Raw genomic sequence first — 24,335 nt, forward strand, 5'->3', positions numbered from 1 at the left:
GAGTCTGGCGCTAGGCATAGAATCTTCGGAGACGGGTGGCGTTCCACGGGTTCGGCTCGAGTCGGTTATCCGACGCATCTCGCAAGCGGTACGCCCCACCAGTCAGGACTTGGTCGATTATGAATGGACCTTCCCACTTGGGCTTGAGTTTGTCCTTTTTCTTATCCGGCAGGCGTAGAACTAGTTCGCCAACATTGTAATTTTTGGCCCGTACTTCTCTGCTTTGATATCTTCGGGCCTGCTGTTGATAAAATGCGGAACGGGCTTTTGCCACGTCGCGCTCCTCCTCCAAGGCGTCCAAGTTGTCCTACCGATCGAGCTCGGCTTCTCTTTCTTCGTACATGCGCACTCTAGGTGAGTCATGAATTATGTCGCAGGGCAGAACTGCCTCTGCGCCGTACACCATGAAAAATGGTGTGTATCCGGTGGTGCGATTTGGCGTGGTACGCAGCCCCCATAGCATGGAGTCGAGCTCCTCTACCCAGTGCGTGTTAGATTACTTGAGGGACTGCACCAGTCTGGGTTTAATGCCGCTCATGATAAGACCATTTGCGCGTTCGACCTGGCCGTTGGTTTGTGGGTGATAGACGGAAGCATAATCAAGCTTGATTCCCATGTTTTTGCACCAGAGTTTTACCTCGTCGGCGGTAAAGTTTGTACTGTTATCGGTTATGATGCTGTGGGGGACGCCATAACGGTGTACAACCTCGGATATGAAGTCTATCACAGGTCCGGATTCGGCCATTTTAACAGGCTTGGCTTCTATCCATTTGGTGAATTTATCCACCATGACCAGTAAGTATTTTTTCCTATCGGTCCCACCTTTAAGGGGTCCGACCATGTCAAGCCCCCAGACCACAAAAGGCCAGGTGATGGGTATAGTTTGGAGTGCGGTGGGTGGCATATGGCTTTGGTTGGCAAAAAGTTGGCAACCAGCGCATCGTTGGACTAGGTCCTGAGCGTCTGCCCGGGCCGTCGGCCAATAAAAGCCTATACGGAAAGCCTTGCTAACAAGGGACCGAGCAGCGGCGTGGTGACCACCGAGTCTGGCATGAATTTCAGCCAGAAGGTTCCGCCCTTCCTCTTCGGAGATGCACCTTTGAAGGACTCCGGTAGTGCTTTTCTTATAAAGCTCTCCCTCATGGACTCTATAGGCTTTAGATCGCCCCACTATGCAGCGGGCCTCGTTTTGGTCCTCCGGGAGTTCCTTCCTAGTAAGGTAGGCTAGGAATGGTTCTGTCCACGGGGCGATAACCGCCATTATTACGTGGGCTGAAGGTGTAATTTCATTGGCAGAGCCTCCAATTGTGTCAGATTGTTCAGCGTCGAGTGGTGCGGCTGGGTCCGGGCTGTTATTTGCGGGTTCCCCTCCCATGCTACGGATGGCTTGAACCATCTTTCCAAAAAGATGTTGGGGGGACTGCATCGCGTTTTGCTCTGGTGCGTGCCAGGACGTCCGCTGCTTGATTGTTTTCTCGGGCTATATGGTGAAACTCCAGCCCTTCGAACCGAGCTGACATTTTTAGGACGGCGTTGCGGTAAGCTGCCATTTTTGGGTCCTTGGCGTCGAAGTCTCCATTTATTTGGGATATCGCGAGGTTTGAATCCCTGCATACCTCTAGGCGCTGGATACCCATGGATACTGCTATTCGGAGACCATGTAGGAGGGCCTCATATTCGGCTGCATTGTTGGAATCCGTGTACATGATCTGGAGCACATATTGGACTGTGTCTCCTGTGGGGGACGTCAGGACGACGCCAGCCCCCAGTCCGGCCAACATTTTGGAGCCGTCGAAATGCATAATCAAGTTTGAATATGTGCCATACTCTTTAGGGAGCTCGGCCTCCGTCCATTCTGCGACGAAGTCGGCCAAAACTTGCAATTTAATAGCTCGCCATGGCTTATAGGTTATATCGAACGGGAGAAGCTCGATGGCCCATTTTCCAATCCGGCCCATTGCATCGCGGTTGTTGATAATATCGTTGAGTGGTACTTCCGAGGCTACTGTTATGGAACACTCTTGAAAGTAGTGTCGTAGCTTCCGGGATGCCATGAATACCATGTATGCAATATTTTGATAATGCGGGTACCGTGATTTGCATGGAGTGAGGACAGTGGATACGTAGTAGACCGGCCTTTGAAGGGGGAATTTGTGTCCATCCGTTTCCCGCTCGACAACGAGCACTGCGCTGACAACTTGATGTGTTGCTGCAATGTACAATAACATTGGTTCGCCGCTGTTCGGCACGGCCAGGACTGGGTTTGTTGCCAATATGGCTTTTATTTCATCAAGTCCGGCCGTGGCGGCATCCGTCCACTCGAAGTGTTCGGTGCGCCGAAGGAGGCGATAGAGCGGTAGTGCCTTTTCTCCCAATCTGGAGATGAAGCGGCTTAAAGCCGCCACGCATCCGGTTAATTTTTGTATTTGTTTGAGGTCCTTTGGGATATCCAATTGTGACAAAGCTCGGATCTTGGCTGGATTTGCTTCAATTCCTCTACCGGATACAATGAAGCCCAAGAGCTTTCCGGCTGGAACGCCGAAGACGCATTTTTCTGGGTTGAGCTTGATGTCATATTTTCGGAGGTTATCGAATGTAAGCCTCAAGTCGTCTACTAGGGATTCGACATGTCTTGATTTGACGACCACATCATCCACATATGCCTCCACTGTTTTGCCGATCTGGTTTGCCAGACATGTCTGAATCATGCGCTGATATGTTGCGCCGGTGTTTTTCAGCCCGAAGGGCATTGTGTTGAAGCAGAATGGGTCGTATGGTGTGATGAATGCTGTTGCAGCTTGGTCTGATTCTGCCATCTTGATTTGATGGTAACCGGAGTATGCGTCGAGGAAACACAACAAATCGTGTCCTGCGGTGGCATCGATAATTTGATCGATACGGGGGAGGGGGAAGGGATCCTTTGGGCAAGCCTTGTCGAGGTCTTTAAAATCGACACACAGGCGCCAGGATTTGTCCTTCTTTGGTACCATCACCAGGTTTGCTAGCCAGTCCGGATGTTTTGTGTCTCTAATGAATCCGGCCTCCAATAGTTTGGCTAGCTCCTCTCCCATAGCCTGTCTCTTGGGTTCGGAAAAACGCCGAAGGGCTTGTTTGACAGGTTTGAATCCTTTTAGGATATTTAAGCTGTGCTCGGCCAGTCTGCGTGGGATCCCTGGCATGTCTGAAGGGTGCCAGGCGAAAATGTCCCAGTTCTCTCGTAGGAACTCTCGCAGTGCGGCGTCTACATCAGGGTTTAGTCGTGCCCCGATGGAAGCTGTTTTACTGGGGTCCGTTGGATGGACCTGGAATTTGACTATTTCGTCAACTGGCTTGAAGGATGTGGATTTGGATCTCTTGTCGAGTATCACATCATCCCTGTTAACCGTGGAGCGCAGCGCAGTCAGTTCCTCGGCCGCTAAGGCTTCGGATAGTGCCTCAAGGGCTAATGCGGCCGTCTTGTTTTCGGCACGGAGTGCTATGTCCGGATCACTAGCTAGAGTGATAATTCCGTTCGGCCCGGGCATCTTAAGCTTCATGTACCCGTAATGGGGTATTGCCTGGAAGATTGTGAATGCTTCCCGCCCTCGTAAAGCGTGATATCCGCTTTTGAACGGGGCCACCTGAAACGTGACTTCTTCGGACCTGCAATTATCCGGCGTGCCGAACACCACATCTAGTGTGATTTTTCCTGGCAGCGCGCTTCCTGACTGGGGATTATTCCTCTAAAGGTTTTGCTGCTTCGCTCGACGCGGTTCTAGTATATTTCCATTTTTGAAGGGTTTCCTCATAAATGAGGTTCAGTCCGCTGCCTCCATCCATGAGCACCTTGGTGAGGCGAAAGCCATCCACTATGGGACTGAGGACCAATGCGGCTGGTGCTCGGGCTGTTCGGAATCTAGGTTCATCATTTGCATTGAAGGTAATGGCAGTGTCGCTCCATGGATTTATTGTTGCAACTTGATAAACTTTGGCGAGGCTGCGGAGTGTTCTTTTTCGCACGTTATTTGATGCGAAAGTCTCGAAGACTGTGAGAACGGTACTGGTGTCCTTGGGCTGGCTTTCTGTGGCCTCCGGAATTAAGAGGTCCTCGCTGATTTTGGCCACCTGCCGGAGTATCCAACATGCTCTAAGGCTGTGAGTTGGTGTGGTGTCCTCTGTACTGTGAATTCTACAGGGTCCATCAAGCCATCTTTACAGTATGGTTCCATGCCCTGTAGAGGGTTTTGGCTTTTTGGTGTTTATCCCGGGTGTCCTGTAATGATGCACCCTCTTAGTTCGGATGGGATTACTATTCAAGGCCGGATTATCCCAAAAATTTGTTTCAGTTTTCCAGGCGCTTTCCATCGCACAGTATTTTTGTACTATGGACGCCAAGTTAGCGAAGCGTGTGATATCACGACGACTTACGGCGTGAAGGATTCCCTTGTCCGTGCAATTACTGCAGAAAATTGAGACTGCGTCTTCCTCGCGGCAATCCTTTATGCTGTTCATAACCAGGAGGAATCTGGCCCAGTAATGATGTACTGTTTCCTCGGGCCTCTGCCTGATTTGGGAGAGATTGCTTATGATCGGGTGGGCGGGTGTCGTTGAATCTGAAACTTTACCCAATCCAAGATTCAGAGGCCGAAGAGTTTCCGAACTCTGAAGTTCGGATTCTTGGATGTTGTCCAGTGAATCTGGCCCGTTGCCTGATCCTAAACTCAGGTCTTGAGTGACATCTCCCCCTCCGCGGGTATCTGGCTTGGAGGGGTCGGGAATTCGGACGTAGCTAGTCCTTAAAATAGATGAAGGGTCGCCGCACTGCGTCTCTACCACGGCAACGTGGTGGGTGACTTGGGGAGAGTTAATTTCTCTTAGATCGGGTTTAAGCCCAACCTGGTCGTAATTCGTAGCGACCCCCAGGGCGGCGGTGCGATCCAGGAGCTCGTTTACGGAAGAGAGCTCCATTGGATCTAGCTGCTCGACGAGCTCCGAGCTGATGTGTAGGTTGCTTTTGATGACCCGAGAGGTCACCGTCGGTGCAACAGCCGAACAGGCGGTCATGAGGACACCACCTAGCCGGAGGGTTTGGCTGAAAGCCAAGGCTCCCTTAGCAACGGCGCCGTCTTTAAAGACAGGAGGAGGCATCCTTCCTGATTGTGACAGCACAGAGGAACTCTCAATAAAAGCACCAATGTCGGTGTCAAAACCGGCGGATCTCGGGTAGTAGGTCCCGAACTGTGCGTCTAGGCTGGATGGTAAAAGGAGGCAGGGAACACGATGTTTTACCCAGGTTCGGGCCCTCTTGATGGAGGTAAAGCCCTACGTCCTGCTTGATTAATATTGATGATATGGGTAGTACAAGAGTAGATCTACCACGAGATCAAGGAGGCTAAACCCTAGAAGCTAGCCTATGGTATGATTGTTGTATATGGAGTTGATCGCCTACGGACTACAACCCTCCAGTTTATATAGACACCGGATAGGGTTAGTGTTAGACAGAGTCGGTTACAATGGTAGGAGATCTTGAATATCCGCATCGCCAAGCTTGCCTTCCACGCCAAGGAAAGTCTCCTCCGGACACGGGACGAAGTCTTCAATCTTGTATCTTCATAGTCCTGGAGTCTGGCGGAAGGTATAGTCCGGCTACCCGGACACCCCCTAATCCAGGACTCCCTCAGGAAGCATAGCAAGAACATCACCCTCACAATCACACGTGATCTAAATTGAAACCTGCATCTACTCATAAAATCATTTATGATGCCACTGTTTGGAAACATAGTAGAATACAAAAAAGTCGCCCTACGATCATCCAAGATAAATATAAATATGCACATAGGGTTTGGATCAACGATCGTTACCGACTTCGGGAATGGAGCTGAAGTAGACGAGTCGGTGTAGATCGTACTTGGAGTCCCTCGAACGTCGATGACGATCCCACGAACCGCCCTTGAACGATCCCTCGAACAAAAGATTGAAAGCACGACCTCTCTACTTGGTTGCAAGCATACGGTCTTCACAATTCGGCAGCGCTTAACCGTCCAAACTAAATGTCGCTGGAGAATTAGACGGAGGAGATTAGAACCACACGAGGCTTCTAATTATAGGGATTAGAGGTGGCTAGGGGTAGCTCTAATTTGTCAACTAGGACCAACTAGAACTAGAACAAGATTAACTAGAGGAGGCTCCTAAACTTGTATACGGAATAGAGAAAAATCCCCTAGTATATATAGGTTGGAGGGGAGGGAGACAAACACCAAGGGAGAAGGAGTCCCCCTTGTTGCGCCGGCCTTGGGGCGAGTCCCACTCCCTCCCCAAGTAGGATTCGGCCTCCCCACTAGGAAAGGGGGCGCCACATTCACTTGGGCCTTTATGGCAAGGCCCAAGTTGCCTTCCACCTCTTGACCTTTTTAGGCCTATTAATATTCTAAATATTTTCAGACCATTATACATATAATTTAATATCTCTGTAAACATTTTCCATCTATATATATTTAATCGGTAATACCCGGTATTACCCGATATTTACCGAAACCCTTCGTGTGACCCCGAAACGCTTCTGGAACCTCTCAGAACTATTCTGGATATTAATGAAACAATTCTACAAATATATTCTCATCACCCCCGTCCAACTAACATTCAGCGGATCGTGATTACATTAAGCTTGTGACTCTGTAGGTTTGGTAAATCATAGACATGAACGAAACTCCCTCGTTCAATGACCGATGTCGGAACCGTGGACATCCATATCGGTCCCTATGATTAAACGAATGATATTCCAGTTAACCTTTGGTTATCATGCGGTGTTCCCTTTGCTTCGTGATACTTTACAAAACCTGGTATGCATCGGTATCCTCTTGAGTCATCAACATGATCACTATACCATTGCTCCCGTTACCGGTTTTGTAATTCTTTCTCGTCGAAGTGTTCAGGCATCCCTGTGACGTAGTCACCTATGTATGGCCAGATGATGATGGTTGCCATCACACCAAAAGGCCCCTAAGAATATCTCTCCATCGTGGTAGGAGCAAATCCCACTCTCGAGCTATCTGACCACTTGTCAAACTTTTCGATGAACCTGTAAGTTGTCATTATGATCACCGTGTTACACGTGACGTTTGAGCAACTCAAAGCCCACCGTACGGTAAGAAGTGACTATGATACTCTCATGGTCTAAGAGCAAATTCGCATGTTAACACTTCGTGTTATTATAATTGATTACAAACGATATTAACTCAATTCATAATAGATAAGATTGGGTTGATTCAATATGATCGTTCTTCCAACGTCATAATCTCAATATTGTTTTTGGACTATCATTACACTTAACGATATCCTAAGATCCGGAAAACGTGATCACCAAAAACACTTGATCTAGTCCTAGAGGCAAGAATAGGAACACTTATTTAACCAATTATCATTCCACACGTGCATATGAGTTTTCCACTGAATCACATATTCTAGGATAATAGTAGTTATAGCATAAAATCTAAACTCTATAATTATGAATATGGAAATATAATAATACAAATATTATTGCCTCTAGGGCATATTTCCAACAGTACTACATGGGACGGGGAGACTTTTGAGAAGTTTCAATACATTAACCACAACGGTGGACAATCATCGTGTCTCCCTAAGGAAGTATCAATTGGACAACAACAAGGAGTCATTCTGGATGAAATATCAAACAAAGCACTTACGTCTTCTTCATCTGCGCCTTCTTGGCATACCGCTTCCTAGCGAACATCTTGCACTTAGCACCATGCAAGTGCGACAGGCAAACTTCACATGCATCAGTGATGTCTGCTAGGACTACATCGGTATTTCCCCAAAGAGGAAGGGATGATGCCGCACAACGACGGTAGGTATTTCCCTCAGTGATGAGACCAAGGTTATCGAACCAGTAGGAGAACCAAGCAACACAACGTAAACAACCACTGGACGCAAATAAAAACCACTCGCAACCCGACGTGTTAAAGGGGTTGTCAATCCCTTTCGGGTAAAGGCGCCAGAAATTGATGCATGGACGAGAGAAAGTTGTAATACATTGAAGAAATAGATCGCAAATAAAATAAAGTGTAGCAAAGTATTTTTGGTTTAATAGATCTGAAAATAAATGCAAAGGAAAAGTAGACCGCAAAGGCAAATATATGAGAAAGAGACCAGGGGGCCGTAAGTTACACTAGTGGCTTCTCTCGAGAAAAATAGCAAACGGTGGGTGAACAAATTACTGTTGGGCAATTGATAGAACTTCAAATAATCATGACGATATGCAGGCAATGATCATTATATAGGCATCACGTCCAAGATTAGTAGTGTGACGCCCTCGATTTGACCGTACACTAATCATACATGCAAATGTGTATGATCAAAATTAAGGACTCATGGGAAGATACCGCAACACAACTCTAGACACAAATGAAATAATACAAGCTTTATATTAAAAGCCAGGGGCTCGAGGGCTCTAATATAAGTGCTTGATCAGAAACAAGTCAGCAGAAGCAACAATATCTGAGTACAGACATAAGTTAAACAAGTTTGCCTTAAGAAGGCAAGCACAAAAGTAGCAACGATCGAAAAGGTGAGGCCTCCTGCCTGGGACCTCCTAACTACTCCTCGAAGCCGAACTCCGCGTAGAATCATCCTCGGGATCCTCTGGCTCCTGGACTCCATCATATGATCACAATAACCGGGGAAAGGGGAAAAAGAAATAGCAAAGCAACCATGAGTACTCATCCAAAGTACTCGCAAGCAAGTATCTACACTACATATGCATTGGTATCACTACAGGAATCAGGCACTTTGCCGTCTGCCATGGCTGACGGCAAAGGCATGCCTGGCAAACGGCAAAGGCCTTTGCCATCAGCCAGCAGACGGCAACATGTTTGGCTGAATAGGCTACGGTAAAGGCCTCTTTGCCATCTGCTGACAGACGACAAAGATGCAAAGGCCTTTGCCGTCAGCTGGCTGACGACAAAGAGCTTGGACGGCACACGTGGCAGCTTAGGGCCATTAAGGGGTTAACTGTGCACTTTGCCGTCTACTGACAGACGGCAAAGATGCAAAGTTCTTTGCCGTCTGCCAGCAGATGGCAAAGAAACCATATAGGCCAGCCAAGTGCCCACAAGGTTGCACAGGTAGCTGCCACGTGGTAGCTTTGCCGTCTACTGGCTGATGGCAAAGCTCTTTGCCGTCCGCCAGCAGACGGCAAAGTGCCTATATAGGCCCTGTTTTTTTCTTAAATTCATCCATTTTGACAGAATTTCACAGATATATATATATATATACATATTTCAAAATAATTTCAACAAGCATACCAACAATAAGTTTCCAACAATATATCCAACATACAATGATTTCAAACAAGAAGTTTCCAACAACATATCCATATATACATACATATCCAAAACAAGTTTCCAACAAGAAGTTTCCAACAACATATCCATATATACATACATATCCAAAAGAAGTTTCCAACAAGTTTCCATAAACAAAAAGGAAGCACAAGGAGAAGAGTACACTCCATCAATGCAAGCTTCCTCATCTAAAGCAAATCTGCAAATTGGGAAAGATGAAAGTTAGAAGAAGAAGAAGAAGACTAGCTAGAAGAAAAATAAAAAAAGGAAGAAGAAAAGGAAGAAGAAGAATTTATCTTCTCTTTATTTTTCTCCTCTCCTCTTCTTTATCTTCTTATTATTCTTCTTCTTCTTCTAACTAAGCTAGGTAAAAATGCTAAGTGTGTAGGTCATTTTAGAGCTAAGCTAGGTAAATAGGTCATTTTGGAGCTAACCTAGGTAAAATGGATCATATTGGAGCTAACCTAGCTAAACTTGGTCATTTAGGAGCTAACCTAGGTAAAATGGATCATATTGGAGCTAACGTAGGTAAACTTGGTCATTTGGGAGCTAACCTAGGTAAAATGGATCATATTGGAGCTAACCTAGGTAAAATTGGTCATTTTGGAGCTAACCTAGGTAAAATGGATCATATTGGAGCTAACCTAGGTACAATTGGTCATTTTGGAGCTAACCTAGCTAATTATGCCATTTTTGAGTTAACTAAGCATATTATGCCATTTTTGACATAAGTAAGCTAAGTATAGGTCTTTCTTGAGCTAACCCAGGTAACTAAGCATATTAGAGCTAATTTAGCATTTTAGAGCTAACTTAGGTCATTTTGGAGCTAACTTAGGTAAAATTGATCATTTTGGAGCTCATTAGGCTTATTATGTCATTTTCAAGGGAAATAAGCTAACTATATGACATATATGAGGTTACCAAGATTGTTATGCCATTTCAAACCTAGGTAATTAAGCATATTAGAGATAACTTAGCATATTAGAGCTAACTTAGGTCATTTCGAAGGAAACAAAGCTAAGTATGTGAAAGTGCTAGTTATCGAGTAGAGGGGGGGTGAATAGGCATTTTTATGAAAGTCTTCAAAACACGAGGTATTTGGAGACAAACAGTAGAAATGAACCTATTGATGACAAATAGTAGGTAAAGATACTGTCCTTTGGTTAGATGACCATAGATGATGTTCTTGGCAGTCGAATCCAGTTGAATGAACCTCTTGACATTAGCAGCGGTGAAACCTTCACCGACCTTGGGAACGCCATTCTTGACGACATACCAGAGGTCGACATCAATGGCTTCAAGATGCATGCACATCTTATTCTTCCATTAGGGGTAATCAGTGCCATCGAAGACTGGGCACGCAGCAGAGCCCTTGATTATCCTTGCAGTCGACATAGCTAAAACTCTAGGTGGTTAAACCGAATCACACAGAACAAGGGAGCACCTTGCTCCGATACCAATTGAAAGTGCTAGTTAATTATCGACTAGAGGGGGGGGGAGTGAATAGGTGATTTTTATGAAAGTCTTCAAAACACGTGGTCTTTGAAGACAAACAGTAGAAATGAACCTATTGATATGCAGCAGAAGGTAGACTACACTAGACAAGCCATATTCAAGTAACCAATGAAGTGAAAGCACGAAGACTATCAACAGCTAGGTAGTATGGATCAAGATGGAAGACAGTATGAAGCCAACAGAAAATAGTCTTCACTCAGTGAAGTCAATCAGATCAGACAGGCAGGAAATGACTTCATGAATACAAACTATAAAGTAAAGGGAAGTGAAGGATAGAACCAGTTGCTTGGTGAAGACAAGGATTTGGTAGACCAGTTCCAGTTGATGTGACAAATGTACGTCTAGTTAGGGAGGCTGAGATTTAACTCAGAAGACCCCATCTTCACCTTATTCCCCTTGAGCTAAGGACACCCAGACCTCGCCCAATCACTCTCATAAGTCTTCAAGGTAGACTTCCAAACCTTCACAGACTTCGTTCATCGGCGATCCACAATGACTCTTGGATGCTCAGAATGTGACACTTAACTGGCTGGAGGATTCACAGTCCTCAAGTGTAACAAGTCTTCAGGTCACGCGAACAGAAAGACTTCAATGATGCCTAAAACTCTTTGGCACTGGGTGTTTTGGGCTTTGTCCTCGCAAGGATCTCTCGCTCAAATGCTTCGAAGGTGGGTTGCTCTCAAATGACAAAAGGCGTGCACTAACTCTGAGCAGCCACCAATTTATAGTGTAGGGGGTGGGCTATTTATAGCCAGGAGGCAACCCAACCTGATTTGTCCGAAATGACACTGGGTCACTAAGGAACCGACATGTGTCCAACGGTCGGATTTCAAACACACGTGGCCGTTTGACTTGGGCTACAAGTAAAGCTCACTCATCCAACTTTGGAAAAGATTTGCTCTCATCATCTTCGCTCGAAGACATAGGATTTAGGTTGAGCATCACATCAATCACTCTGACTTTGTTCACTTGGACCCCACTTAATAGTACGGTGGTTCCTATGACTCAACAAAGAAGAAAAGGAAACTACGAAACAACTATGTCTTCACATTCCATAGTCTTCACATGAATGTCTTCTCATGTCATAATCTTCACCGTGAATGTCTTCACGAACCACCATTGTCTTCAATGTCTTCACACATTTTTAGGGGTCATCTCTGGTAGGTAAACCGAATCAATAAGGGACTACTACCTGTGTTATACTGCAATTCTCACAAACACATTAGTCCCTCAACCAAGTTTGTCGTCAATACTCCAAAACCAACTAGGGTGGCACTAGATGCACTTACAATCTCCCCCTTTTTGGTGATTGATGACAAACTGGTTGAAGTTTTCAACGGGGATAAAAGTATGTGAAAGTTAAAGATTAATGCATTGTCTTCATAAGTTGCAAAGGGCTCCCCCTGAAGATGTGCATATACGAAGTTTGCTTTTGAATGCAAATGCACATGCCAGGTTTTACTTTGTGGAGATCCTCTTCAACTTACGAAGATAATTCATCATGCATATATAAGGATAACAAAGATAACACTACAAAAAAGACACATCCGTGACATTTTGGGCCGAACGAATTTTTTTCCTATCATGCTTATGACACTTCTATGACGATAATTGTGACAAAACCCGGTATCATCATAGATGTGGTGGGCTCCTACTTCTATGACAAAAAATCATGACAGAAAATGGGCTTTTCATCCTGGGTGGGCCGGAGACGCAGCTGCATGACATTCTTTGGGCCGTCCATGACGGAGAACACCGTGGTGGAAGCGAGGATGAGGAAAATATCGGGGGAGTTCCCGGTTATGGTGGGTGGTCGGCGGCCGAGCGATGCGCATTTCTCTCGTACGTACGCGTGTGTGTGCGAGGCGTTGCGCTCTAACTGAACTTGAGCGAGGCGTTGCAGTCTAACTGAACCCGAGCGATTGCACTACAGGCTACCCGTTACTGAACCCGAGAAATCGATCGATCCCTTGCTATTAACTAAACCCAAATGATTCCTTCGCTACTGCTGCTAACTGAAGCCAATCGATGCTGCCTCTTGATGAATAGTGAGCGTTGTTGGGGGGTTTGGATGAACAGTTCCCGGTGGGGGGTTGGATGAACAGGACCCCGTGGTAGTAGAGGCCGTTGCCGCTGGATGAACAGGACTCTGATAGATTGAGCCGGTGGATGAGCAGGACCCCATGGAGGGCTGGATGAACAAGACCCCGTGGAGGGCTGGTTGAACAGTAGCCGGTGGAGGGCTGGTTGAACAGTAGCCGGTCGAGGGCTGGATGAACAGCAGCCCATGGAGGGGCGATTGAACAGGACCGTGTGGAGAGGGCTGGTTGAACAGTAGCCGGTGGAGGAGCGCGCGGTGGATGCTGGATGAACAGGAGCCCGTGGATGAACAGTCGCAGGTGGAGGCTGGAGGAGGTTAACGGTGGATGAACAGTAGCCCGTGGAGGCTGGAGGAGGTCGACGGTGGAGATGAACAATATCCCGCCGAGTCCCATTTTGCGGTACGCCACACCCCTCCCGATGACCAGGACCCCCGTTTCGACCGTAGCGCTCCAACACAAGTCCGTTTCCTCCATTTTGCGGTACGCCACACCCCTCCCGATCAACAGGACCCCGTTTCAACCGTAGGAGGTCCGTTTCCTCCGTTTTGCGGTATGCCAGACCCCTCCGGATGAACAGGATCCCGCTTCCACCGTGGCCGGCCAAACACAAGGCCGTTTCCTCCATTCTGCGGTACGCCAGGCCTCGTTTCCATCGGCTGTTCCGTCCAAGCCGGTTGGCTCCTGATGAACACGACGACGCATTCCGTTCCAACCCAGCCGGTTGCCTCCCCATGATCACGACGATGGCGCAGCTTATCCGTTCCGACCAAGCCATGTACACGAGCCCTGGCCGTACATATGCGCGAGTAGGCGTTCGAGACCCCGCCCGTATGTACGTACGTGGCCGTATTTTCTTTCTTGCACCATGGCCGCTGTACGTACATGTACATGCTACGTGCGCGCCTCTACTACGACACATGCGTGCCTCTACTATGACACATGACCTTCCTTACACGACCATGGTTCATCGCTGCAGCCTGCAGACAGACCAATCGTATGTACGTACACGCTCGGGACGAGAATGACAACACTACATACGCTTTGACCAGGTGGGTCTCGACTGTCAAGCACTTCCTTCCGTGCAAAGATGTAGCTGGTGGGTCCCAGCTGTCAGGGGGCGAATATTTTTTTTGCCCATAATATGGACGCACTTCCTTGCGTGCAGAGATATAGCTGGTGGGTCCCAGCAGTTAGGGGGAAACGTTTTTTCATGAAATACGATGGCCCGTCTGGTGGGTCCTGGCTGTCAGGTGGAGGTCATTATTTTCCGTGTAATAAGGAGGCACTTCCTTGCTGTGGCCGTGGACCCAGCTGTCAGCCTTTGCATGTACAGTACTCTTTCGATGGAATTCGTTCGTTGACCACATTGATCACGCCATGCCGAGAGCACCAAGGCGGTGGACGACAGCGAGGCCTAGGAAGGGGACGAAGCGGAGCCGGGGAAGATGCAACAGTGGATGCCCATGCAGAGAGGAGTACGAAGGTTCACTAGTTCAGCTGTGGTGTGAGGCCGCCGTCGCCGCAGGGCCTGGCCAGCGGTGGAAGTAGTAGGGGGTTGTGAGGCCTCCGCGGCAGCATAGCCAGCCACAGGAAGCAGGAGTAGGCGGCATCACCGGCGCATCTTTGGGCGGTTGGAGCAAGAAGACCAGAGGTTGAAGAAGCACGACGACCGTTGGATGGATATCTTACTGTCACTGCAGCTAGAATCATTTATATTGACTAAGTTGACAAAGCCCTTGGTATGCGTCAACTTAGTAGGCCCACAGGTCAGCCTCTGAAACGGTGCGCCCCAAATGTCAGGGGGAGGAATCATTTTTTGGGCGGTTGAAGCTAGAATATCCGAGATTGAAGAAGAAGCACGACATCCGTTGGATGGACATGTAACGGCCACTGTTGCTAGAACCGTGTGTTTCCTATAAGTTGATAAAGACTTGCATACGCGTCAACTTATTTTTTTTGAGGGGATGCGTCAACTTAGTAGGCTCACAAGTGTGTGGCAGAGAACTTATAGCCCATTTGAGATTTGTAAGAATGTACAACTCATTTTTGAATTCTAATGGAATTTACTACAGCTCATTTACATTTTGTTAAAAGTACAACCCATTTTCTAGCAAGGACAACGATTAATAATTTCAACCAGCCATTCAAAACAGAACTAAAAAAAATTCGCACATTTTGATGGGATCCGAAATATTTTTATCCCGAAATTTCTAGTCAGATTAAATACAATTTCAATATAAATTTGTCTTACGTAAAAATCCAACAAAACATTGCGCGTGCAACAATTAATGAAATTAAAATTTTCAAAATCAAAAAATAATATTTTATAAACTAATTGCGTGTTTGGTGTTTTTAGTTACATCCCAGTTTTTATAATTACATCCCATTTATTATTTCTTAAATACCATTTTCTTCTTAAGCCTAATGCATCCCTCTTAGGAAAGATTTGCTGTCCAGTGGGGCGGAGAATAACAAGTTGACCTTGCCTGGGTATTCCTCAAAAAAAGTATAGCTAGGCTAGCCATTTCAGCTTGAAAAAACTAATATCTGGGCTGGATATCTGGCCTGGGCTAGACGGGCCACAACCCGCCCAGTTAATACACTGCTCTCCTCTGAACAACAACGAAAACATCACTCTTGTCTAAAAGAACGAAAACATCGCTCAAGAAAAACTCTGCAGTGCTCACACGTCAAAAACACAAATACTGCTGGAGCTACTTGGTCCTAGCTGTCATCCGCTCCTTGCGCAATTCTCTCGTTTATTGACTACATAGGTTGACAATGGTGTGGGACTGTGATGTCAGGAAACCAGGAGGAAGCAAAAAAAGTACAGTTGTAGTATATAATAAGGAGGCACTTGCGTACGTGTGGCTATGGCCCTGGTGGGTCCCCACTGTCATCCTCTCCAAGTAAAGTCATCTCCTCATTCCTTATGTCCGTTGACCATGTTGACAACGCGAGATGGCGGTGCCACGGCGAGCGCAACAACTCGAAGGATGACGGAGAGGGCCTCGTGGGCCCTACAGATGGTCTGATACAGCACCCGCTACTCATTCGGGAAGCCAGGATCATAGGGCCACATGTCCGCGACGACATTGTCGTTCACTTGTTCACCGGTGCTCATTGTTGAGACGGAGGTTGCAGCACAGGTCCTCCTGCACTGGTAGCTCTTTCGCCACTAGGGCGTCGAAGTGCGGCTGCACCTGCTCTATGGTGAACACGACATGAACCGGCTTAGAAAGTGGCGCCGGCTCCTGGCGGAAGCTCCGTCCATTGTCTGATTATCGTCGCTCAGCTCGGCGAGCTCGCTGGCGAGCCAGCATGTCTGGCTGCTGGACCGGCCCGCTGCCAAGCACGAGTCTGACTACCCTGGCCCACCCAAACCGCCTCCCTCGCCTCCACGCGCTTTCCGCCCGAAATGGTCAGCGCCGCCCGCCCCGCTTCCCGTGCAGGCGATTGCTCCGCCTTCAAACGACACAAGTGCCATCCGTCCATTCATCTGTCGCCCACATTAATGATACGCGGTTGCCGAGGCGGCTACTCCGGCGCCACACGTCTGTCCTCCGCCGCCCATCATTGCTATATAAACTGCTGCGCTGGCCATAGCCACAGTCATCCGCCTCCATTCCCTTTCTCCTGTCCACATCACTACTACCCACCATGTCTTTCTTGCGCTCCAGCGCTCTTCGGGATGGGCGGACGACAGACCACAAGGAGATGACAGCCATTGATGCCGACTGCCTGGCCGGCAAGCAGCCGGAGGACGACGATGTCCTAATGGAGAATATGCTAGTTGACGATCCTGCGCCAACCCCCTCCTCCGCGCCATCCTCGCCGGTGCATTGCACCATGACCATCGGCGAGGCCCGTGCCCAATACATGGACACGATGAGGCAGAAGCGTGAGGAGCAGTTCCGGGAGGCGTAGGCCGACGCCGCCTACAACCACCATCTCCTCCAAGAGCACCTGCAGGCGGAGGAGCAGATCACCGCAGAGCGTGCGGAGCAGGAGGCGCTGCTTGACTCATATCGCTCCGCCCGTGAAGAATGCTGAGGGAGTGTGTGTAACGCCCCGAGACCGATGTGCCAGGTGTCCTCCGCTTATTTGCTGTTGTTGGCTTGTCATTGCTTGCGTGTCATGCATTCCATATCATGTCATCATGTGCATTTCATTTGCATACATGTTCGGCTCATGCATCCGAGCATTTTCCCCGTTGTCCGTTTTGCAATCCGGCGTTCCTATGTCACCCGGTGTCTCTTTCTACCTCTTTTCGTGTGCGGGTGTTAAACGTTTTTGGATTGGACCGAGACTTGTCGTGCGGCCTTGGTTTACTAACGGTAGACCGCCTGTCAAGTTTCGTATCATTTGGACTTCGTTTGATACTCCAACGGTTAACCGAGGGACCAAAAAGGCCTCATGTGTGTTGCAGCCCAACACCCCTCCAAAGTGGCCCAAAACCCACCTAAACCTCTTCCATCATCTCGGTCGTTCGATCACGATCGCGTGGCCGAAAACCGCACCTCATTTGGACTCTCCTAGCTCCCTCTACCTATAAATAGGTGGCTCCCTCCGAAAAATCTAGCAGTCCAAACCCTAGCCCCGCTCCTCTCGCGCCGCCGGACATGTCTATCCAGTCGCCGGACACGTCCACTCCTGCCGCCACGTCGTTCCAACCAATCACAAGCTGCCACGTCAGCTCCGTCGCCCCTCTCCTCCACTCAGGCGCCGCCACTTCGCACCGTCGCCTTCCTCCATCGTGCGGGCCCGCGGCGCCCAAATCCGGCCCGCCCGGGCCCGGATCCCCGCCGCCCGTATCCGCGTTACCACCGCCGCCCGAGCGCAGGAGCTTGCCCATGCTGCCTTGAGGCTTCCGCCGGAGTTCTCCCGCCGGCGACCCGCGTCGGTGCTGCCTCACCTCGTCGCTCGCCGCTGCGCCATGGCCGCTGCCGGCCCCGCAGCTCACCCCAGGCCCCGCCTCCGGTTAGATCCGGGCAGGAGCGCCAGGATCCGCTCCTCGCTGACCCCCTCCGCGGCCGTCCTCGCCGGAGAAGACCCCTCCCTCGCCGGACTTGACCTCGGGATGCGTGCCCCGTTGCCCTAGATCCAGATCTGCAGGGTAGAATTCGTCTAAGTCCTTTTTCCCCCAGTATTTTTTTGGCATATTCATCGCGTCATTACTCATCACCCGTTACTCCGATTCATGCATGTAGCATATCAAAATGTTCGCCTCGACGATTACATCATTTCATCCCATTGCATAATTTTCATTGGAGCTCATCGTGATGCCCGAAATGTCGTTGGAAGAGGGCTATGTGAGTAATTTGGCAGATCTGTTTCAGCAAATGGCATTTTGTCATTTTTGCCATGATTAATGTGTGCATGATATGACCCTGAGCTCTACATGTGTTTTGTTATATGTCATGCCATCTTTACAGAGGTGCTTGCCATGTATTTTTGTGATATTTGTGGTGACTAGCACAAGCTTGCAAAGTAGCGTAATCGGTAATGCTGATTTCAGGGACTTAGAATTTCACTAAGTCCTTGTCCTGATTTTGTCGGTATGCCATATGTTCATGTTGTTTCCTAGTGATACGTGCCTCTTTTGAGGATGATCAGTAAGGATGTTTTGTTAATATTGTGGTGCTCTATCCATCCATGTCTTTGTTTTCATTTATGGAGCAACCTAGCTTGAGTCAATCGAGCTCTACTTTTGCTATATCGTGAATCCTGGCAGATTGTTGACTTGTTAGCGATTTTGCTGAGGATGTTGCTATTGATCCGTGCATGCTATGTTGTTGTTCTTGCCATGTCTAGCTTCTATGCCATGTATTCTTGATGGATGTATACTTAGTTTGTCATGCCATGCTCTGTAGTGAGTGCATCGAGCTCGTAAACATGCCTACTCGTTAACTGATTTGCATGCTCCAGTTTTTCACTAAGTCTGAGATCTGTTTATGTTTTTGCCATGTTCACATGCTTGCAATTGTATTTTCCGATCCCTTTTGTCTCAAGGTCACTAAGGGACTTTTGTTAAGTGCTTTGAGTAGCTTCATGCCATGCCTTGCTTTGCCATGTTAAGTTCCTGTAGCGTGTAGTTTTCATGCTCTAAAGTGTGCTTCCTGATGATAAATTCCTGACTTGTGTTAATTTCACTAAGTCTGAAACCTGTTATCATTTGCTCTTTTGCCATGCTTGTTTGAACCTGTTAATGAGTGTTTTATCCGTAGCTCAGTGTTCATATTTTGTTAAGCTTCTTGAGTGGATACCTGCCATGTATTTTGTTGCCATGTTTGAGTGTTGTAGCATATTTATTTTGATGCATTTAGATGGCTACTTGCTGTTTATCACAGACCGGTGCCATATTTGTTTTGCTTGCCATTTCCAAACCGTGCACCCGATTCCGGTGATCTTTATATCGATTTCAACCGAAATCACCTCACCTTTCCAGTGGCACTCTTGGATTTCCAAGTTGAGGACAGTTTCAATCATTCCCTTGCAAATCATGCATATGCATCGCATACCGCATCCCGCATATCATACCATGTTCATGTGTTGGTTGTTTACTATGTTGTGTGCTTCTTTCCGGTGTTGCTTCTTTGGGTTGGTTCTAGTAACGTCGCGTTTGTGAGGACCTGTTCGTGTATGTCCGTTTGTCTTCTTCATGGACTCATTCTTCTTCCTTGCGGGATTTCAGGCAAGATGACCATACCCTCGAAATCACTTCTATCTTTGCTTTCTAGTTGCTCGCTCTTTTGCTATGCCTATGCGGCGATACCTACCACTTGCTTCTCATGCCTCCCATATTGTTAAACCAAGCCTCTAACCCACCTTGTCCTAGCAAACCATTGTTTGGCTATGTTACCGCTTTGCTCAGCCCCTCTTATAGCGTTGTTAGTTGCAGGTGAAGATTGAAGTTTGTTCCTTGTTGGAACATGGAGATGTTGTTCCTTGTTGGAACAGGTTTACTTGTTGGGATATCACAATATCTCTTATCTAATTAATGCATCTATATACTTGGTAAAGGGTGGAAGGCTCGGCCTTATGCCTGGTGTTTTGTTCCACTCTTGCCGCCCTAGTTTCCGTCATATCGGTGTTATGTTCCCGGATTTTGCGTTCCTTACGCGGTTGGGTTATAATGGGAACCCCTTGATAGTTTGCTTTGAATAAAACTCCTCCAGCAAGGCCCAACCTTGGTTTTACCATTCGCCACCTAGCCTTTTTCCCTTGGGTTAGGCCAGCCCAAGGGTCATCTTTATTTTAACCCCCCAGGCCAGTGCTTGCCTAAGTGTTGGTCCGAAACAGAGCCACTTGCGGCGCCACCTCGGGGAAACTTGAGGGCTGGTTTTAGCTGTACATAGTGTTCATCCGGTGTTGCCCTAAGAACAAGATATGTGCAGCTCCTATCAGGATGTCGGTGCATCGGGCGGTCTTGCTGGACTTGTTTTACCATTGTCGAGGATGTCTTGTAACCAGGATTCCGAGCCTGATCGGGGCTTCCCGCTAGAAGGAATATCCTTCGTTGACCGTGAGAGCTTGTGATGGGCTGAGTTGGGACACCCCTGTAGGGATTTGAACTTTCGAAGGCCGTGCCCGCGGTTATGGGCAGATGGGAATTTGTTAATGTCCGGTTGTAGAAAACCTGAAGTTGACCTTAATTAAAATACATCAACCGTGTGTGTTACCGTGATGGTCTCTTTCCGGCGGTGTCCGGGAAGTGAACACGGTGTTGGAGTTATGCTTGACGTAGGTTGTTTCTAGAATCACTTCTTGATCATAGATTCTCGATCGTGCTTCGCTTTCTCTTCTCGCTCTCATTTGCGTATGTTAGCCACCATATATGCTAGTCGCTTGCTGCAGCTCCACCTCATACCTTTTACCCTTCCTATAAGCTTAAATAGTCTTGATCACGAGGGTGTGAGATTGCTGAGTCCCCGTGACTCACAGATACTTCCAAAACCAGTTTGCAGGTGCCATTGAACCGTGCAGGTGACGCAACCAAGCTCAAGGAGGAGCTCGATGAAGATCTTGTCCTTTGTGTTGTTTCGTTCTAGTTGATCAGTAGTGGATCCCAGTCGGGACGATTGGGGATCTGTGTAGCTTTTGGGGTAGTCTTCTTTTATTTTGGTTCTTTAGTCAGACCTTGTATGTATTGGTTGATGTAATGCTTTATTCATGTATTGTGTGAAGTGGCGAGTGTAAGCCAACTATGTATATTTTCCCTTATGTATTACATGGGTTGTGTGAAGATTACCTCACTTGCGACATTGCTTTCGATGCGGTTATGCCTCTAAGTCGTGCTTCGACACGAGGGAGATATAGCCGCATCGAGGGCGTTACAGTGTGCCTCGTCAAGCCTCTTGTTAACAAGCTCGATGTCGGCGTCTGCCGCATCCAGTTGCCGTTTTAATTTGGCAAACTCTCTAGTCCGGCTAGCCACCGGAGCTTCCACCACCTGCACGTAGGGGCAGTCTAGTTATTGCCTGGGAATATGATCCTCTGTTCGCCGCCGTTCTCGACGACAACCAGAGTCTCAGGGGCTACTATCTACACAGGGCACACCTAACATGTGCAGCACTATCACATATTATCTCATGTACCTCAAAGCCTGTCAGTAGACTCATAAAGGATTCATGTAATCCGCTTTCGGCGGACGAGATTCTCTCCATCACCATACCCGTCAGCATACGGTGTTCTTTCGAGATGTCCGCTCGCCCCACAAACTCCCTCAGAACGTCCGACCGCACACCAGACGGGGCCGGACTCTTTTGTATGCTCTCTTCGGGAGTCGGACACTGTGGACTTCGGGGGTCTACGGGATTATCTTCTGGCCTCATCGGATCCGGAGAGGCCCTCCGTGACAACACTTCAGGATCGCCCGCTTCTGGAGTAGAGGAGTCCGGGGGAGGCTTTTCGCTCTCCATCATCTCTGGAAGAATATCCCCCGAAGACGAGCTCATTTGAGAGGGGCTAAGGCTCGAACTGCAAGATATATTCGGTGGTTATTTTCTCAGAGAAAAAAGATAGCATACCTTTACTATTAAAGTATTTTGGATCACTTATGACTCGTTGGAGGGCTGATCCCCCCGCGGACTTTGTGCAGCAAAAGCACCCCCCAAGGCAGGACCCTCTGTGGGAGACTTCTTCTCCCGTTTGGAGGCTTCGGCTTCCGGATCCTCGGAAGCAGTCCTTTTCCTCCCCCGGTTGTCCTCCTTCGTGGAGACGCTCGTTCCCTCGGTTGGAACGGGTAGTGATGGGGGCCCGCATCCGCCCGTATTATCCCACCGGTATCTTCCTTCAAGGGCTCCGGGCAAGGTGCGACCTCGAGCATCTTTTCCAATACCGGATTTTCCAAACCCTCAGGGAGGGGGGCCAAACACCGAATCATCTTCTCCTTTGTTAGCCAGTCTTGGTTAAAAAGCAAACTCTCAGAAATAACTTCGAATAAAAGACAGTGTGTTCGGCTAGAGGATTTCTTACTTGTTCGGCGGCGCGGTTACTGCTCAGGCCCACGTCCTCGGTAATATCCGGACATTCTACTTGAGGTCCGAAGAATGACTTGTACATCTCCTCGTGCGTCAGGCCGAGGAAACTTTGAATGGCACGTGGTCCCTCTGGGTTGAACTCCCACAAGTGAAGGGGCCGACGTTTGCAAGGCTGGACTTGACGAACCAGCATAACTTGTATTACCGCAACCAAATTAAAATCTCCCTCGAAGAGATCTTGGATGTGGCTTTGCAGTATTAGCACGTCCTTGGTTGGACCCCAGCTCAGACCTCTGCTAATCCATGACATCAGTTGTGGTGGGGGGCCCGAGCGCAAAGCGGGGCAGCCGCCCACTTGGCACTTCTGGGAGCCATGACGTAAAACCACTCCCATTGCCATAATTCGGACACCTCTGGAAAGGAACCTTTTGGCCATGGAGCTCCTGCCATCTTGCCTATTGATGCACCTCCGCACGCTGCATGTTGCCCCTCGATCATCTTCGGCTTTACTTCAAAGGTCTTGAGCCACAGGCCGAAGTGAGGGGTAACACGGAGGAAGGCGTCACACACGACAATAAATGTCGAGATGTGGAGGAAGGAGTCCGGAGCTAGATCGTGGAAATCTAGCCCGTAATAGAACATCAAAACCCTGACGAAAGGATCCAGAGTGAGGTCTAGACCTCGGAGGAAGTGGGAGACGAACACAATGTTCTCGTTGGGTTCGGGAGTAGGGATGATCTGCCCTCGAGCAGGCAGCCGATGCGAAACCTCGGCGGTCAGGTATCTGGCGTCCCTCAACTTGTTAATGTCCTCTTCCATAACGGAGGAGGGCGTCCATCAGCCTTGAAGGCTGGATCCGGACATGGTTGAAGATCCAGAACACCTAACCTGGGCTTTGGGTGTTAGAACTCGAGGCGGGGGAAGGGTTCGATTGAGCACGAGAGGGAAAGAGCGAAAACCTTGTCCCCTTATAAAGGGGGTGAATATCAAGCGTCCTCTTCGTAGCCGTTTGGGACTTGCCTATAATCTAGGAGTCCTAGACACGGTTGGGTTACCCACGACCGCATTAATGAGAATCCCGTAATTGGGGGAACACGATCTCCGCTTCGGCAAGACGTGTCAAGAAACCGCCTCGCGTTATGTGTGGAGCTGGTTAAAAGTAACGGTTCGAATAATCACCAGGCCATGACATAACGTCATGCTGCCAAAACAAGCCAGCAAATTAGATCTGCGAAAAAATTATTCTCTCTGCAGTGGAATGTGGAACTTATTTTGCAGGGTCAGACACTATCCTCGTATTCAAATTCTTCTGTGATGTATTCGGAGAAGGAACCCGCCTTGCAATGCCAAAGACAATACTGCGCGCCGGACTCATCGTCATTGAAGCCTGGTTCAGGGGCTAATGAGGGAGTCCTGGATTAGGGGGGTCTCCGGACAGCCGGACTATCTCTATTGGTCGGACTGTTAGACTATGAAGATACAAGATTGAAGACTTCGTCTCGTGTCCGGATGGGACTCTACTTGGCATGGAAGGCAAGCTAGGCAATACGTATATGGATATCTCCTCCTTTGTAACCTACCTTGTGTAACCCTAACCCTCTCCGGTGTCTATAAACCGAAGGGTTTTAGTCCGTAGGACAACAATCACAACATACAATCATACCATAGGCTAGCTCCTAGGGTTTAGCCTCTCTGATCTCGTGGTAGATCTACTCTTGTACTACCTATATCATCAATATTAATCAAGCAGGACATAGGGTTTTACCTCCATCAAGAGGGCCCGAACCTGGGTAAAACATCGTGTCCCCTGCCTCCTGTTACCATCCGGCCTAGACGCACAGTTCGGGTCCCCCTACCCAAGATCCGCCGGTTTTGACACAGACAGACGCCTCGAGCGC

This window comes from Triticum dicoccoides, chromosome 5A, assembly GCF_002162155.2.
Source record: "Triticum dicoccoides isolate Atlit2015 ecotype Zavitan chromosome 5A, WEW_v2.0, whole genome shotgun sequence".
Lineage (NCBI taxonomy): Eukaryota > Viridiplantae > Streptophyta > Magnoliopsida > Poales > Poaceae > Triticum > Triticum dicoccoides.